Genomic DNA, 6,000 nt, shown 5'->3' on the forward strand with positions numbered 1-6,000 from the left:
TAAACCTGGTTATTTTTAGGGCTGCAATGGCATGAAGTTTTCATGGTACATTAAACTGAAACATTTATTAGGGCCACAGACTCTAAAGACAAAATTTTGATAGAATCTGATATTTGTTGATGTCATTTCTGATTATATAAAAGCACTTTGAACAGCATGTGATATTGAAAGGTGTAATATAAATAAAATGATGATTATTATTATTAATATTACTATTTTTATGGTAGTTTTCATCAAATAATTTGGAGCAACGTATATATTCAATAATATAAATATAAATATAATAATATAAAACTCCGAATACCTTACGCGAACTGGAGTTTCTATGCGCTTTACAGGACTTTTATTTTGGTCTGGCGATGTGACGACATATGGCTGCGCCGCGCTCCTGCGCCTGTGATTCGGCGGAAGAAAGGTTTGGGTTTTTAATCGTTTTTTTGTTTTTTAAAAGTGTATAAATCAATAAAAAAGCGTTCAGTCTATGTAGAGTTTTTAACAAAAACGATGTAAAATGAACTATTTGTTATTGAATGTGAACATGGTAATCCTTTATTCAACATTAATGAACGTTTTTTGTGAACGCAGTTGGCAAACACGAATTCGGTCCTCTGGCAGGTATTGTTAGGAGAAACGGAGCTTTTTGAAATTCCGATATGAATTGAACCAAATTGTTACTTAGCACAATGATTCAAAATCAAATCACGGCACGCTGACGACACCTGCAGGTTAAAACCACGACCACACAAGTGTAGAATGACTACACAAAAAACTGCAATATGTTTTCAAGAAATGCGATCTACAAAATAATTAAATAACAAATATTAAATATACACACATATATATGGACTTATTAATGTGTCTAGCTACTTTTGAGTGTTTTACGGGTAAATTTTTTAATATCAGTCATGTAGGGCCATAGCCTGTCACTCTGACTGTGACCCCTCTGCCAGTCTAACTGACCATGAACCAGAGAGCTTTTTCAGGATTCACTCAGAGATTACGTTTGGATTCATTATCTTTCTGTTAATTATTCTCAAAAGAAAAAAAAAAAAAACCGGGTGGAGCAAAAACTCCGAGATCTACATGAAATACTATTAAAAAGATGGCAATATTATTAAAGAGAGAGAGTGAAGAACATGAAGATTGAAGAAGCATTCAGAGGTGAAAACAAAGAACGATACTGAGGAACAAACAGGTTGGTTCCATTCTCAAAGCTGAATTTGGACATTGGATTCTTGTTAAAATGCTACATTAAGAATGAAAAATTGAAGCAGTTTTTATTTCATGAGAGTGGGTCACCTAATTTGAAGCAGTTTCACATGCCATTTGGTTTATCATGATACTAATAAGACCATAGTTTTGTCGCTCACCTCCCTGTGCACCTAGACCATGTTGAGATCACATGACGCCAGAATTACATGTAATGCTAATAAAAAAATAATACTAATAAAAAACATAAAACTTAGGTGGAAAAAAAATATTATCTACTCCATGCATGACTTCAATCATATATATATATAAGATATGATATTATAATATACTATATATATATAATAAGTATATACAATAATATATAATTAACTATATATATAATACGCATAAAAATTATATAATATAAATATCAAATCGTATAAGTATATATATGAAAAACAATTATTATATCGCAAATACTATATGCAGTTATTTAAAACAATGCACTGGTATTTAAATGATTTAAATATTTGAAGTTGGCCGGTGTTTGTACTCTGTCTGCCCTCCTGCAGCTTTTCTCTATTTTCTTTTTTTATTTAAGCCTGATTTCAGCTTCATTTTTATTCAAATGTTAGTTATGATGTGATGTCTATGGCCAAGTATGGTGTCCCATACTTTGATTTGTGCTCTGCATTTTAACCCATCCAAGTGCACACACTCCACACACATCAGTGAATACACACACACACACATGAACACAACACCCGGAGCGGGTGGACCGCCATTTTGTTTGTGGCGCCCCGGGTTCAATTGGGGTTCGGTGCCTTGTTTAATATGCAGGAGTGGTTCTTAAAGGTGCGAAGAGAGCTACAATTCCTGCTGCAATCTTTGGGTTACAAGTCCGACTCTACAACCATTAGGCATGACTGTCCCAATATTAAAGTACCAATCACAGCGGCTATAGTTTCTTAATTTAACTTTCTTGTTTATTGAATGTTGTTATAACAGCAATAGCACAACTGAAATCATGCTGATTTTCGAGAGGGGAAAAAAAAAAAAAAGATTCTCATATGTTATAAAAAACCAGGAACATTTTTCTCACATCTGTTCTATAATCGGACACTGGTCCTACTTCTAAATCTATTAACATCACCCGGGGAAGCATATATAAGGAGAGAAAAGCAGAGAGGACCTAATACTGAGCCTTGTGGCCCAAGCAACACTTGTTTTTGAGGATACGTCCTCTTCCTTTACACAAACAAAGAGGTAGTCGGATAGATGGGACCAAAACTAACTGTGCTAATGCTTGATCACCAAAGCCAAAAGTAATTATCAAGCTATTCAAATATATGTTGTGTTTCCTTGTTGTCAAACAGATCTAATAGCAAGAGAAGATAAATTTAACTTATAAGCAAGCACAGTCTCTTTAAAATTGATCACTGTGAAAGATTGTTTTTTCTACAAAACTGAACAGTTGAGAGGACCAATATTTTTCTATTTTAGATATGAATGGGCAGATTGTGGGAATGGTCTATAATGAACCAGATATTTTGGGTCAGATGATAGAGGGGTTTGATAACTGCAAGATGGGTATGTCCTTAAGAAAATAGTAAAAATATTAAGATAATAGAATTTTGATGATAAAGGTAACACCTCTTTCATAGCTTAATGCATATTAGGATCTAGCATGCATGTTGGTTGAGATGCTTTAATTTTTTATATTATTTTTGATGTCTGTTGCTTTGGGCCATTAAACTGGGGTTAACTTGAATTTGTATTTTTCTTTAGACCTGATGACACTGAAAGAAGAGAGTGAAAAACTAAATGAAATGGAAGAGAAAGACCAGAAACATGATTTCATGATTGGAGAAAAATCAACAAAGACTACGAAGATGTCCTCACGAAAAAAGAGGTCAGAAGAACAGAATCTAGCAGTTATTTACCTGCCGTCAGTGTGGAAAGAGACTGACTAATAAACAAAACCGTTGATGGTCCACATGAGGAATTCACAATGGAGATAAGCCTTTTACTTGCAAAAAGTGTGGAAAGAGGTTCACCAAAAACAAAACCTTAAAGTCCACGTAAGAGTTCACACGGGAGAGGAAAACCTTAACAAATGCACTCAGTGTGGACAAGGTTTTGTACACATAAAGGAAAACCTTAATGCCCACATGAGAATTCACAACGGAGAGAAACCCTTACAGCTGGCAAACTGTGTGGGAAGAGCTTCTCACGAAAATGAAAGTCTTACTGCCCAACATGAGAAAGTCACACTGGAGAGAAGCCGTTCATATGTTGTCAGTGTGGAAAAGGGTTTGAGATGTAAAGAAAACCTTTTATTGCCACATGAGGATTCACTCAGGAGAGAACTGTCTTACATGCTATCAATGTGGAAAGAGTTTTTAGTCATAAAAAGAAAGCCTCAACACTCACATTGTGATTTTCACACAGGAGAGAAGCCTTTCAACTGTCCTCAGTGTGGAAATGAGTTTCACACTTAAAGGAAACCTTAAGACTCGACATGAGACTTCACACAGGAGAGAAGCCGTTCACATGTCTTCAGTGCAAGATAAGTTTCACATATCAAAGAGACCTGAAACGTCATTTGCAACACTCATTCTGAAAATAAACTGCGAGTGTGACAAGTTTAACGAAAAGGAGCAATTTAAAAAATGTATGTTGTGATCAGTGTAAGAAAAAACTAAATTTTTATTTGTCACACTCACTGCAGATGTGAGGACCCTATTTATGTTCTTTGTGTTTTCAATGACTGCAGTTTTTAAAATGGCACCAGAAAATATTATCTGTGTGAAATGAAGGCTACATTCAAATTACAGGTGAATGTGGGACCAAATGTGATTGTCCAAACTGCATGAACATTGTGTTTATTTGCATCCATCACCTCTTTATACTTTGCCTTGATATTTTTATTTTCTTTTGTCATGTACATACGAACTTTGTCATGGCCATTTGAACTGACCTACCATCTCATTTGCTGTAGTTTCAAATACTGAGCAGCTCATACAGTCATTTCAGTGTCACTCCATTTCATCAGTTCATATATTGCTACTCGGAATGAAAATATAGTTAAACTTCTGTCTTGCTGTCAAATGCCACAGTTGTAATGGAAAAAATATAAATAAAAGGACACAATTCTGTACATAAATAATGAAGATTTTTTTTTGTTAGATTGGGCCAATATAAGTCCAGACTCTGATTCTTTGATAGAGATAAAAGTTCCTCTGTTATTCCATCCTGCCAGCTATGGCATACATGTTAGTTTGTTCTGATACGCTGATAATTTTTTTTAGATACAACTATTCATGCCAGCAGCACTGTCAGCAGAGTTTTGTCTGATACCCAAAACCAGGTAATAAAACTCTATTAACTTAAGTCTTTTATCAGCCTGAGGGAGGTTGGCTGCGAAAAGCTGTGAAATAGCAGGGAGCAAGGGACAAAGTGTTGATAAAAAAAAAAAAAAAATGAATAAATAAATAAAATTGTAGGATATATTGAATAATCTTATTTGTGTATGTTTTAATGCTTAGACTTCACCCTACTAAACTTTGTCCTGTACTTCATTCTGTAATTAGTCTTACCAGCACAAATTCGGCAAGGTGTTATTTTACCAAATCATAAGCAGTGAAAAAAATATTGCTGCAAACAGCAATTAGGGGCCAAGGACAAAGAAAGGAGCAAGGGTCATGCCTGCACAGCAGGGAGCTTCAGACCAACTGCTATAATTACTGGGTTAAAGACATTTTTAGATTATTTTAGTCAAAATGGATGAAAAATCACAAATACAAACATTATTTATGACTTTTTTTTTTTTCACTTTTTACCTATAGGTGCCGCTATTATCAAATTGGTGTGGTCAGTGTGAGGTGACAATGATACATAAAAAGTTTGGTGTGTAGTATGGACAAAGTTTTGGCAATCTCAAAATCAGCTTGAACTCATGCCAACAAATTAATTGATGTTATTCCAGACACGGTTTGTTTGTCTGTCAAAAAGCTTTTGATAAACATATTTTTTCTATGCCGTATTTTTATTTATTTATTTATTTTATTTATTTTTGCCAGCATGGTCTGAAGATGATTGTTGTTCCGATTTTTCTAGGAGTAGTTCAAAAAAGTAGATTTTCAAATAAATTCAAAATGGTGGACTGCAAAGGTCGAACAAATATGCTATAAAATCAATATTTTCGGGAGAAACTCCATATTCATAACCTTAAACTAGGTAAAAATAATCAAAAACTATTACCATTTTTTTTTCATTGAAAATTTTGACCAGAAGGTGGCACTGTTCCAAAACTTTGTGTGCGTTCAGAGTAGAGGTCTACACGGGTCCAAAAATTCATACCCAAACCCAAAGAGACCCGTAAATGTGCTACACTGAACCGACCCGGACCCGTCTATTATTTTGAAAGTTGGACCTGAACCCAGCCGGGAAGACACAGAGCCGACTGGACCCGGAAGAAAGAAACGGGGAAAACTGCCAGGAAGTCCCAAGTCGGCACATATTCCACAGCAAATGCTATTAACAAGTCAATAAACAACGTTGCGAAATTAAACCTAACACCTTACCTAATGTAAGAAACCTTCTCCTTGTACCCTGACTGTGATGCACACAATTTCATCCTCTGCCAAGAAAAGTTCCATCCATGGTTATTTCTCTCTTGCCAACTGAAATGCTTATCCACTCATTATTCCAGCTTCAAAAGGTCAACTTGTCGTCACCGAGTGATGGATGGACAATATGCCGGGGACTTGCAGTTTGTGCATTTTTGGTATCTCGAGTCAGCTTGCA

The sequence above is a fragment of the Cyprinus carpio genome, chromosome A21 (assembly GCF_018340385.1).
Source record: "Cyprinus carpio isolate SPL01 chromosome A21, ASM1834038v1, whole genome shotgun sequence".
Classification (NCBI taxonomy): domain Eukaryota; kingdom Metazoa; phylum Chordata; class Actinopteri; order Cypriniformes; family Cyprinidae; genus Cyprinus; species Cyprinus carpio.